We start from the raw sequence: 13929 nt of genomic DNA, 5'->3' as shown, positions 1-13929 counted from the left end.
CGATGATTTTTTGGCATACATTTGCCTTTCATACCTAAACGAGATCATTTACCTGACTCTGAGTCACTCCCGATCGACTGAGTCACTATCTCAGTTCTAATTCTCTCAGGAGTAATTCTCATTCAGCGCGTCCACGTCGTGTGGGTGGGCACCTTTCACTTCAGTAGACCGAAGTGCTTAGGTGACTAAGTTTGGATGAGCGATGAATGTCTCTTCGCCAGGACACTCACTACACCAACATGCCAATACAGAAAAAAATACACTTTCGCATTTACCATAATCATGTAAATACATAAACTACATGCAGAGTTAAAGGGGATGCAAACACCACCATGTATGAACATGTACTGAAATCAGAGAGAGATAATATTCAGTGTTCTGTTAATGTTTCCCCAATAAAATACCAGTCTTTGATTTAACAATCAAATAATCGTGTGAGTCTTTCAATCATCTAGCCCCTCCCTTTCCAAAACCCCAACCTCCGCCCATTCACCAACATAACACTGAATATTTTTCACCTAAGTTTAGTTCATTTTCGGACATAGTGGTGTTTGCATCCCCTTTAGCTGTACATGTAATTTATATGTTTTTTCGTAAATACTATGTATACTACGGTGATTGGAAAGGTGAAAGTGTATTTCAGTATTTGCATGTTGGTGTAGTGCGTGTTCTGGCGATGAGATGGGTAGGTCTCAAAACTGGTAGACATAAACATTCTGTAAGTTGTTGTATACTAATATTTACCAGCATTAATTCTTTATTTCATTATTGTTTCTTGACAAAACCATGATTATTTCATTACTAGTTTTATATAAAATGACAGGTGGTAATAAAAATTTGAAACAAAAAAAAGTTGAAGCTATTATTGTATCTGTTTTTTGTGATTTGCTCAAAATGAAGAAAAATGGATTTTGCCAGGTCTGCAATCCTCAATTATTGTTCGTTGATAGTTCGTAAGATTTACGGGACGCAAACCTGATTCGGGAGGGTGTCCGGAAACTGTCAACCGACAAGGAGGCCTGGAAGCCGCTCGTGGACACCATATGCTCCAACCGGGGAGCGAACATGAATCGACGATGATGTTCTGGATGTGTTATCTCGATCCAAAGTTTAGTTACAGGAAGTTGGACACTGTGGAGCAACAGCGTTTCCATCGGAATGTGCATCAGCAGAGAAGTACATATGCCATACTATTGTCAATCTGCCAACACGCAATAGTGGGATGGTTGGTCGCTGTCGGCCGGTCTCCGCTCACTGGACACTGGATTAGATTTACGATATACGAATGAAGATCTATCATACGAACCGAGACGTGGTCCAGTGGAAAAGTCGCGGACTGACGATCACAGGTCCGAGGATCTGAATCTCGCTTCACTTGAATTGAATTCCGATTTTCTATCATTGTTATTTACATCATCATTATTCTGTTTTTGCACCTAATGATGCATAGGGCACTGCATTGGTACCCATAGCAGCTACAACATGCCCACTATATACCGCATCTGAGAACATAAGTCTCCTTGGTGGTGCTCATATGCAAGGAAAAGATGCTCGCTGCCGAACGAAAAAAGCGGCGCAGAAGAGCTCTCTGTAATCTGGTAGCCCTAGCATCTTTATGCCAAAAGAAGGTAATCCAAAAGTACGAAATATGCACTTCATTGGAATGAGAAAAGAGAAAGTGAATTCTTCACTGACTGGGATTAAGTCAATTGGACATGATTAATTCGCCAAAATGATTACAAAACTTTTTTTAAACTTTGAAATTCTTTTTGGAAGCCACCAGATCTGTATATCTGACAGGACTTATAACAGGACTTCGGGTAGTAGCGAGAAGTTCTACATAGAGCAATTTATATTGATCATTTTTATGTTACATGAAGGTAAGATGATAATTCTTACGCGTCAGATGCCGGTCCAGGAACTTTGAAATATTCTAGTGTAAAAACACCTTTTTTAGTAAATTTTCAATTTCTACAATCTCGGGAATGGAACTTGAGATCTTTTGCATGGTAAACCTTTGCGTTGATCACAACACCACGAGGCTGACTGTTATTTACTGTTAGCTAAAAATGCTGCCAAATGTGAAATATTTAAAATTAAACAACATATGCAAAGTATTTAACAACGAGTGTCTGGAGCAATATGGTTTTTTCACGTATTTTTGTTTTTTTTTATTTTGTTTATTACGCAATAAATTAAGTTGGTAAAGGTATTAATATTTTTTTCATGCAACTTTGGATATTTTTTCTAAAAAAGTTTAAAATAAAAAGGCAATACTTATGAATACTTTTACCTGAACTTAAATTATTAGAAACGTCAATAAAAAATAGAAAGTACGAACAAAGACAAACATTCAATTTACAAAAAACTACTAAATCAAATAATTAAAATATCTTCATGAAGGTTTCAAATCAAATCCATTTAAATTATTTAACGAAGATGTGTTTAAATTTGTTACAAAAGAGAAGGAAAACAATTTTTAGAAGGTAGTATGGAAGTCTTGGTATTTACAGGGCTTATGACCTGTCATTGGCTGGTTTGAGTAGCCACTTCACACACTGTGTAACATTCCCCATTCTGTCCACGTTTGAACATCCACGTTTCTTCAAATTTTCCATCTGTTGACTTTTGTAATGTAAAAGAGCTGAAACCTTTATCATGTGGGTGAGATTCATCCGGCTGAACCAATTCACCTACTAGGCAACGCCTGAAATCAATTTTACAATTTTTATGCTTCCTTTTTTACCAGGTAGTTAATTCAACAATGTTTTGAGTTTGTTTAAATGCTTGTAGACTGGCTGGATTTTTCCTCTGGGGCGATATTTGCATTGAAATTTGTTGCAAGAGAGAGGGAAAACATTATGCAGAATGCGAAAACAGCTGGGTGGTGAATATTATACAGTGTGTAAAGTGGCCACTTAAACCAGCCAATCATAGGGCATCAGCCTTGTAAATGCCTAGACTTCCATACTCCCTTCTCAAAAATATTTTTCCTCTCTGCAACAAATTGTAATATCAACAACTCCCTAGGGGGGAAATCCAGCCGGTCTGCAAGTATTTGGGTATCCTGCAATCTCTCAACTTCCAATTTTTGTTTGTTTTCCTCGTTTCTATGGTTATAGGTAGCTACGGTTGCTATGAGAACAATTTTCCATCTCCATAGCAACCAACATCAACAATTATTTTTTTTCTTCTTGATAATTTGTATTGTCAACTACCGCATGCTCATAATTTTATCTGCCCGCATTAGATCGTCCTTTAATCATCTGCCCGCATCCACACACTTTTTCACTTTTTGACCGCCGCGCTGCCACATTCATCTTTATATTTCCCGAATAACAATAGTGAAAGTACTGTGTTCACTGAAAAAGGGAAACACTACCCAGAGGCAAGAACTTGGAGATAGCATTCGGATTCATGTCCCTGATTCCCTTCCTGACTTCCCAAAGGTAGGATTTTCATCGGCTGTTGTTTGCTTGGCCGTAAACCGTTCTGGTCCGCATCTGCCATTACCGCGCAAACGCACCTTTTCTCACCCCGCAAAAATTGACACAGATCAACGATTCAGTCAAATAAAACCCACGCAAGTTTATAAACGCCACCCCAATGTGTTTATTAAAATTTTTCATTACTAACACTGTATTATGCATTGTGAATCAACTCTTTGATGTTACTTTATGAAGATATAAATAATGAGGAATCTTCTTTATTGCTCAACACACACTTCATCATAATGAATACATTTAGATAACTTCGACAACCCACGCGGTACTTAGCCTACTATGAGAATACATATTTTAAAAATAAGTATTATTATGATTCATTGTTTTATTTAAAAGCGGGATTGTTTAGTTCACTTATAATATCAAACACTTCTGATTTACAATAATCATATTTTTTGTTTAACGGAAATTTGATTAATTTCATTTTTTTTAGTAAAAAATTTTTAAATGTTAAAAATATTTTTTTTATTAATATTTAAATATAACCACTTACCGACTTTTCTATGCCTATCGGTTTTAAGACGTACCTGTGGACACCGATCAAACTAAGATGCCGATTTGAAAACACCTTTTTTTTTTGTTTAAAAAAAAAAAAAAAATCAATAAAAGACTTTATTAGCATTAATAAACAATACATTCAGTAAAAAAATGGAACACTTAAGGTTGAACTTCCCAAAAAAGAGTCTGGCTCTTGTGTTTGGCAAGTTTACAAAATAACATAAAAAAAGGAAACAAAAAATGCAAAACAAAATAATAAAAATAAATAAAAAATTAAACAATTTTAAAAATTGAGAAAGTTTGACATTAAAAAATATTAAACAAAAACACAAAATTTATAAATGTATAAACACAGGCACATATTTAACATACATCCCTATTTTTAAAATACAGTTAATGTTTATTATGTCAAGAAACTTTTCTTTCATTTATCCTTAAATTTTCCGTAATTTATTTTTTGACGTAGATTTTTTACATGCTTTTAGTAGGTAACTCTTATATGCCCTGATTGTGGTTTATGAAAATGCTTGATTTTGTAGGAGAAACAGTTGAAAAAAGAGGTTGGGGATAAAGGGAGGGGCATGTAATGGGCTATATAGAAAGGTTGTTTGATTCTTTTTCCAATATAAATTATAAAATAATCTTATGATTAAATTCAAACACTGATTTGAGTCTACTGAACACTTTCTTTTATTTTTACAAATATAAACATATAAAAATAAAAACTTCGTGACAATTGTATCGCCTTATTTTCGCTCTATTTTTAAGAATTTAATAGAAATATTGTATAATAATACATTTATGTTTATATAAATTTCCTCAAAATATTTCAATCATGTTTTAAAATTAAAATGAACATCAACCTATTATAATATTATTGATATTTTTTCGACAACAATTATCTAAATTTACAAAACTACAAAGCTTCATTAATTGTTTTACAATACATACTTGTATGTCAATAAATACTTACTTTTTTATATTTTCCCCGAAATTCAAATATAAATACCTAAATTCCCCATTACCTATTAAACACTTAGCTTCACCCTTAACCATTGGTTTTTCCCTCAATTATGATTAATGTACATGCTATGGTTCATAGGATTGTTTTTATTTTCTGCTTAAGTACCTTGAATTATATAACTATATAAGGACATTCAATCCAAATAATCTTGACATTCGTTTGAAAATACCCTAATAAGGCGAAACAATTGTCACTAAGTTTTTATTTTTATATATTTATATTTGTAAAAATAAAATAAAGTGTTCAGTAGACTCAAATCATTGTTTGATTTCTAATTATAAGTTTAAATATGGAGTTCTACAAAATAAACACCAAATCAATCAATAATTATAAAGTAATGCCTATTAGGGGATGACCCGTGCTAACATGACATGTAACTTAGCCAAATATGTACCGATTTATTAAAAAATTAACAGTATCTTCTCACATACATTTTCCGTTGAACTACGAACTTAAAAATAAAAGTTTTTGTTCAAATCTGAAGTACTTCTTTTAAAACTGTACTTTCAAATTGTCGTACGTTGTTCTATAGCCTTTCGCATGCATTAAAAAGGACTAGACCAATATTTTTGGTCGCAGAACGCTTTGTACAGAAGAGACTTTGCGGTTTTGGGCTCTGACGCTACCATTTTTTAATTAAAAAAATTACAAAGAAAAAATTACACTACAAATTATTTTTGATAAAATTTTCTTATTTGATTTTCAAATAACTTTTATTCTACGCTTAGTTTTTTTTTCTAATTAGCTATTTTTGATACGATGGGGTGGCTTTACCTTTTGAGACGTCAAAGATCGAATTTCAATGTTATCGTGATACTTTTACTACACGTTTGTCGAATATTCAAAGGGCACCTTATCTTAAACTTAACGATTAAAATAGATTAAAAGGAGATTATTGTAACGGTAGTTAAGTCGACAGCTTAACGACTTAAAGTTTAACGGGCGATAGGAAGACAACCGAAAGTATCAAGTATTTCGTAATATTTACGCAGCGAAGTGGCTCGAGACGAGAAAGTGGGTGTTAATCCTAGAAACTTCGACATGTCAAAGAATAATGAACATATTAACAGAACCACAAACACTGGCGGGAGTATCCTGGTGGGAAATCTCGCGTGAAATTATGACTTGAGACCGAGTACTAAGTCGAATTAACCACGGCTTACAAAACTTAGAACGCAACTTCCAGTCTGCCACCGCAAACTCAGACAGACTTGAGTTCCCAATATTTCAAACGATATTTTTTAAATAAACTCTGAGCACGAAAAAAAGTCGGTACTTTTACGGAATCAATAAAAAGATACAATCAAAAATTGTTGCAGAAGAAACCATGTCACTTTTGATTACACGGAACGTTTCGCCGATCGAAATTTTCAGTAACATTTGATATTTATCAGGATTGAACAAACATTTTATTTTATTAATTAAATCGGCACTAAAATAAAGACTACGTTATTTGTGTTACGTTTACCATTTGAAAAAAAACACAACTATAGCTTCGGGAGAGCGCTATTCTCATTGACGAGTAATACAAAACTTATGGTATAAATGTATAATTTACAATGTTATAAATTCACCCAGAGATTTTTTAACTAATAAAGCAGTAAGAACTATTTTGAAAGGAAGTACTAACATATAAGCAAATAATATTTTTCAATACGGTGATATTTGTTTATGATATTATTAATTCGTTTTGCACGCAGAATTTTGTAAAAAAAATTATCAAAGCCAAAATGAACATAATCACAACACTCAAGAAAATGTTAAAATTAGACCCCCATTTAAAAAAGGGCGAAAACACAATTTTCATTTTTATTTAAAAAAATATTACGATATGGGAAAAAACATTTGAATTCAAACTGAAGGTTAATAAATATCCGTAAGCGTTAGCGTTAAACAACTTATGTATATTATTATTATTAAAGCACACATAAGATTATGTTAAGATGTGCCCTACGTTTAGATTCAAAATAAAACTAAAATAAATAGATAATAGAGTCTATAATTTTTTTTCTAGACTTGAACTGGATTTAACGTCTACGTTGGCATCGCTTACCGTGGTAAAGACACTCAAAATACTTTACTGTACATTTGTGCGAAGCAACTTCGAATATGATGCAAATATTTACATGTTCAATGTGCAAATATCACACATTGAAAATATACAAACGAAACATACATGCATGTGTTTCTGGTTGAAGCTAAATTCTGGTTCCATTGACTGCTCTAAATTACTATCCAAGATCGTTAATTTTCTTCCAAAAGTTCTTAGAAATTATCCTCTTCTTCATACTCCTCTTGTTTCATGTAATTATTATCCAAGATCTTAATTATCCAAGATCGTTAATTTTCTTCCAAAAGTTCTTAGAAATTATCATCTTCTTCATACTCCTCTTGTTTCATGTAATTATTAGCAAAATCATATTTATGTCAAACTTTCAATAGATTAAATTAAAGCATAAAACAAATATTACTAAATTATCATAACAACGTGTGATGTTGGCTTTAAAAAAAAGAGTTGAAAAAAAAATATTTATGGACACATTTAAGATTCACTTGTTCTTTTAAAGAAGTTTTTGATGATTTCAAAAAATATATTTTAGTCTTTTTCCTCTGGATTTTCACTAGGTAGTTAAACAGTTTTGGTACTACACTCCCCGTTGTTCTATCTTCATAGTAGTTTTTAGTCATTTATAACCCTGTCATACATTGATTCTAACACCTTCATCCAAGATATGACATTTCAACGGCATACTTTCATCATTCCCCTATTTTTTTTTTTTCTTTTTTCTTCAATTTTTTCAAATCCTTTTTTCCAAACAATTTTCATCGTCTTAATTATAGCCAAGTAATTTGTGTCAAACTTCTGTGTTTTTTCGTACAGTTCAGTCGTAGAGGGTCGGGTGGAGTAAGTTGTAGGTTAGTTTAATTTTTTTATTTTGTTGTCTTTGTATCCTTGATATGTCTGTCTTGTTACCGGTTCCCCAGAAGGCGATCATGCAACTTAATTTGCTGTATTAACATAAGCTTTGTACATCATGATCTTTTTCCTTTTTTGGTATGAGGTCTTTCATTTTTGTAGAAGAGACTATGTAATGTTGCCATTACTTTGGTGTGTTCATCTATGTGCCAAGTCCATTTTAGTTGTCTGTCCATGATGAGTCCTAGATATGTCACGTGTTCTAGTTCTTTGAGAGTTTCGTTGTTTATTTTTATGTTCACGTTAAGGGTCTTTTTTGTGTTTTAATGTGAAGCTTTTTTTGACATTTGGTGTTATATATTTTATGTTTGTCTATTTTTATAGTTTTTGTATGTCTTTGGTGACGGTTTTAGTTATTTCGGTGTCGTTCTTGTTTTCATATAAGAGTCCAAAGTCTTCCGCATAAATTGACTTTTTTCCCGTTTTTCCATTGTGTATTATGTCATTTATGCACTACTTCTATACATAAGTACTGAAACTCAAACTTCATTGTGCACATGTGCACATGTGCACTCCCAGTCTTGCTTCGATTGAAATATTTTTGTTAGAAATGGTTGTGCTTATTGCGCCATTCATTTTGTTGCCCGCGTTCACCTTCCGGTCAGCATATTTTTCTTCTCTTACATCTCTTGAAAACATCCTGCTGGGGATAAATTTTCTATAAGACCACTCACAATACAAAGCATAATACATAATACGAATAGGGAGGTGAATTTTATTTTTCAAATCAGTTTTTAAAAAACACACAAGATGCTATTTCTATTGCAAACGGATGTTTGCTTTCTATTGAACAAGTTCCGCGCAAACGTATTTCAAAAGATGCATGTTTCCCGGGAAAATTCAACAACAGGAAATCATGCAGCCTATTGTGGTCAAATTCTTAGAAGAGACAGCGGAAGCCTCGTTAAGTTAGTCGTTTATTACTAGTGGGGTTGTGAGCTGAATAATTTCTGTACTATTTACATCTGCATGCGCTAAATAAACAATTCACGGTCAACTATCAAAATGTTGGTTGTGACTGTCACCAAGCGAAGGCGATTAGTTTAGCTGAACCTTTCTTCAATCCGTGCCTCATGTCTGAGGATGGTGGTTATGCCTGACTCCAGGCATGGCTTGTCTGTGGACAGTCTCCCTCCATCTGGAACGGTTTTGTGCTCTTCTATAGGCATTAATCAGTGATGATTCTGATAATTCAGTGACTGTGCCGCTCCATCTTGTCGGTTGACGTCCACGCGACCTTGCCCTTTTGACACTTCCAAGGAGAAGAGTTTTCTCCAAATCATCAGAGTTTTCCCTGGAAATATGCCCAAAAAACTTCAGGATTCTTTTCTCGTACATAGATATTAGTTTTTCTTCTATGTCCAGTTCCAGGAGAATAGATGCATTCGTACGTCTGGCTGTCCACGGAATCCGCAGCATTCGCCGCCAACACCACATTTCGAAAGCTTCGATTTTTTTTTCCAGATTCTTTAAATGCCCAACACTCCACACCGTACATGAACACTGAGAAAACCAAGGCCTTCACCATTCTCTTTTTGGTGTTAATGGTTATTTTGCGATTCTTTCAGATCTTCACCAGCCGACTCATAGCACTTTTGGCAATACCAACACGTCGCCGTATTTCATCTTCACACCCACCGATATAGCTGATGAGAGAACCTAGATAAATGAAATTGTAGACTTTTTCTAAGTTGCGTAATAAGGATCATAAGCTTAGTTTTGCTTATATTTATTGAGAGTCCCAGATCTGAACTAGCAGCATCTATTCGGTCAATTAGTTCTTATTAATTCTATCTAATTAGCCACATACTGCGTATTCGTCTCTCAGCCTTAACCACGCTTACCTTTACAAGGCAATAGGTTTTCTAGTCCTAGACGCACATTCGTAAATACCCGGCGTATTATCCACCTAAATAAAAAGTAACAATCTAAATAAATCAAATTGTTTTATAAGACATTTATGAAGAAATTAAAAACGAGAATGTTTCCGTTTAGTGACGTTAACAAGCGCTACTCAGGGTTGATTTTCTGGTGTTACAAAATTGAAAGTGCTCATTAATTTCGAGCACTCGAGTCATTCCAAAACATCTCAAATATTTTTGAACGATAACGCTTCGGAATAAACCTAAGACTCTAATATGTGAGTCCGCAACACGACCATGGAACTACAATCCCGAAAAAACATTTCAGCAAAAATAAAACGATTTAAGTTACGGGTAGAATATATATATATTCAGTTAATTTTTTTGTTTTCTGGACACCGCCAAAGAGACTTAAGCAATCAGATACGGTGTGAGGTATGCGGTGGTTAGCTGTACGTTCCCTATAGTTATTTATCTGTTTGTGAGAACATGTATTATTTTTTACATAAAGTTGATTCGCTTTTGTATGCCTTCATGAATCTAAAAATACGCTTTCGAAAGTTTTACATCAATTCTCAAATAAATCCAATCTATCAAAAAAGGAAAAATATTTTTCAAGTTATAATATAGGGATATTCCCTCCAACCCCTAACCAATACACATTACAAACACAAGTTAATAAATTTGGAATCTCGGGGGAAATTACAGGCCCGGCCATATTTCTTCACAAATATTGCATCAATCATACGATTTCGAAGGTTTAGAAAATACTAACTAATCGAAATTTCTTGATTTTTTGGGATACAAAAAGAACCCAAACACATATTTTTTGTTTTAAAATGATAGCTTAAACCTACTAAAACGTATCTATGCCAGTATTCATATTATGTTATTTTATTGGTCTTATCTCAATAAACCTTTATTCAAATAGGGACAAAGAGATTTACCGAAAGCTTGTAAATAAAATTGTTTCTTTATTAAAAAAAAAATACTCAAAACAACCACTAGGAAAATGCTGGAGTCTACATTTCATGCAATAATTAAAATTAAATCTTACTTGTTTCAACACACTATATATAATTTATTGATGTACTTTCACATTATGATATTCATTTTCTCTTGTTTTAAAATAAATTTGTCGAGACTTTTTTTATTTTAAAGTTTATTTTATAAACCCCAACGGATTACATACATTTAACAAAATATCGTTTCAGTTCTGTTAATGATAATATTTTATACATCTTTTTTACCACGTATACCTGTAAATGTGTTTGCGATAAGATGTTTTAAAACCGTAGTTAACGACAAGCAATCTGTTATACAGAAAAGTTGCCTGAAACTATAATACGCGCAATGATTCACGGAAAGACAGATGCTCGATGTATGTCTAAGAGACAGAATAAGAAATGGCGTAATAAGGAGCCGAACTGGAGTCGTAGATATCACGGATCGTGCGGCAAAATTAAAATGGCAGCGGGCAAGACACTCGGCGAGGCAAAACGATAGCAGATGGACACCCAGAATATTAAAGTGGAGACCATGGGCAGCAAAAGAAGAGTTCGAACGTCACAAAAAGATGGGACTTATAGAGTACGGATGCAATGGTAAAAGCGGGTGATAGGAAGGAGTGGAGACGTTGGGAAGAGGGCTTTATCCAGCAGTGGAGAGAACAAGTCTAAAGAAGAAAAGAAAAATAAGTTTTCAAAAACTTTTTATATTTTTTAACAAGGGGAGTGATATGAAGTGGCCCAACATATTTTTTACATTATTTTAACTAATGGAACATAAAAAACTACAATTGGCCTATTATTTTGAAATATTATTGTGATGGCTGCAGTTTCCTTCAAATAAATAAATAAAATACGCTAGAATACGCTTCCAAAAGCGTATTCTTGCGAAGGACTATAAAATTTGAAAGAAAGTTTAAAATATTCAAGGTGAGGATTAGGTTATACAAATAATTATTATGTTTATATGGTGGACCATTAAAAAATAGCTTATTTCAACCAAAATCCCATTCCATTTTTTTTCAAATGCGTTATATCAGCGTTTTTCAACCTTATGCATGTACTATTTATGTTTTTTTGTTTATTCATACAAATACATACAAAAAATATAATAATGACGTATCCTAAACTCCATGAGGCCAAGGGCCCTGAGTTGAGTTGGGACACAACAGAATGGAAAGTGGAAGAACGTTCATAATTAAATACATATATTTCAAAGGGCATCTGGACAACACGGAAATAAATAATATAGAAACTTCGCCAGTCCATTAGAATAAAGTAAAATTTTGTAGAGTCTAAAACTATGTATTTTTTATATTTTTTTATTTATTTTTCAAAAATATTTACCAAATAGTCTTTAATTAAAGTCCAGCTTAGTTGTACACATACAACGCGTCAGCAGGTTCTTATAAATTGCTTCTATTATTCATATTTAACCTACATTGATAATAATGATTTTACTTGAAAAAACAAATATTTTATTACATTATTAAAAATTAAAAACTATTACTAATACAATAACATTTTTCGATTAACCATAATTTGAGCATACGTCTCACTCCTGTATTTAACTCAGCATTTTTAATATTGTTTCGTAACATGTTAAATATTTTAGGTATACTGTATTGCAATGTCCTCTTGCCATATTTATTGCAATATCTAGGAACAGCTAGCCCTTCCTTACTAGTAAACCTGGTGTTGTTATCGTGTACCAACTTGCGTTTTTACTCGGAGTGATTAAGTTGTTCCAAAGTAGATCCCTAACTGATAATTCGTTTACAGATTTATACATCAACGAAATTGAAATATTGTGTCTCTGGCGGTATACATATTTTGTAATTGTACTGTATGTTTCCTGAATAAAATGAAAAAATAAAAATTCAAAAAGGGAAGAGATGAGAAAAAAGAGGAGTGTTGGTTGAGTCAGTATGCAGGTTGTTTAAGTTGGAATGTTTAAACGGGTAGGTGAGTAAATGAATTTTAACTTACAGAGTTGACGGCTGCCATTTCTCCCCCCAGCCGCTCTGTCTGGTCTGCTATGTCGTCATTCTGAAATAAAAAAGACATATTTAGAAAAAGAAAATGGTTTTCATAGAAGGGATGTAGTAAAAATATATGTAGCACTTTTTAAATGTAACGTAGTGAATTTTTATGAAGAATCATTTTATCATACACATCTTTATGGTATGAGGAATTTCGGTCGTACGGTAAATTGGATACAAAAAATGTTTTCTTGTGCGCGGTAAAAATAGGGAAATATCACATACTACAAACACCACTAAAAATATATCAAATGGATTAAGAATAATTAATTGTATTTTCAATACAGACAGGCGCCGTGGCGCAGTTGGTTAGACGGCCAACCGTGAAACTGGCGTCGCGGGTTCGATTCCCGCCAGTTGCTAGAAAAAAATTTAAAGAAAGATTTTTTTCTCGATTGGTCTGGGCGTTGTGGTGTATTTTTCATTACCTTCTTTCATATTTCTTCTATCCCACCTGCTGACAAGCCTCAAAATAAAGGCTTAGCGGGTTATTGCTTTAAAAAAAAAAAACAATATGGATATTTTAGACTGATCATTTTGCTTTGGAGTAGAAAAAATTATTAAGATAAGCTGCAGTTGGTGTATTTATCCGGTGCCTTATGCAACATTTGGTGTGGAAAGGTATTGATGATGACAAAAGTGATTATTTAAAAGAGTCAGTAATGAACCACAAGCCCTGTACGTGGCTAAATAACCCTGTATTTGTCAGTTACACGTTTTCCCATCCAAAACGTTTTCTGTCATAATAGGGAAATATTAATACCACGAATACCCATAAAAATATATGAAATGAATTTAAAATATTTAATTGTATATTCAAAATCAATATGGATATTGTGGAAAAATGTTTTCATACATTAATGTTAAAAGTAAATTTAATAAAAATACGTTGCAATAAAAAACGATACGTGTTTCGCCTTGGTTGTTGTAACGTCAAGATTCGGGATATTGTTCTAAACAAATTTAAATGGCCAGGAATTAATCATCATGAATCGTGACGTATTAGGGGCGTGGCC

General features: G+C 33.2%; 1 long non-coding RNA gene across 1 annotated transcript in view; it reads right to left on the bottom strand.

Moving 5' to 3' along the window:
• Window positions 1-13929, bottom strand: part of LOC148274767 (uncharacterized) — a 112666-nt gene that overhangs the window by 69117 nt on the left and 29620 nt on the right. Inside the window, exon 3 of the long non-coding RNA XR_015824205.1 lies at window positions 12861-12920. This is a non-coding gene — a long non-coding RNA (uncharacterized LOC148274767). The remainder of the gene's footprint in view (window positions 1-12860; window positions 12921-13929) is intronic.

The sequence above is a fragment of the Micrasema longulum genome, unplaced genomic scaffold, assembly GCF_059751315.1.
Source record: "Micrasema longulum isolate JH-2025_06_02 unplaced genomic scaffold, ASM5975131v1 h1tg001588l, whole genome shotgun sequence".
NCBI lineage: Eukaryota > Metazoa > Arthropoda > Insecta > Trichoptera > Brachycentridae > Micrasema > Micrasema longulum.
This window is presented reverse-complemented; position numbering and strand designations above follow the sequence as displayed.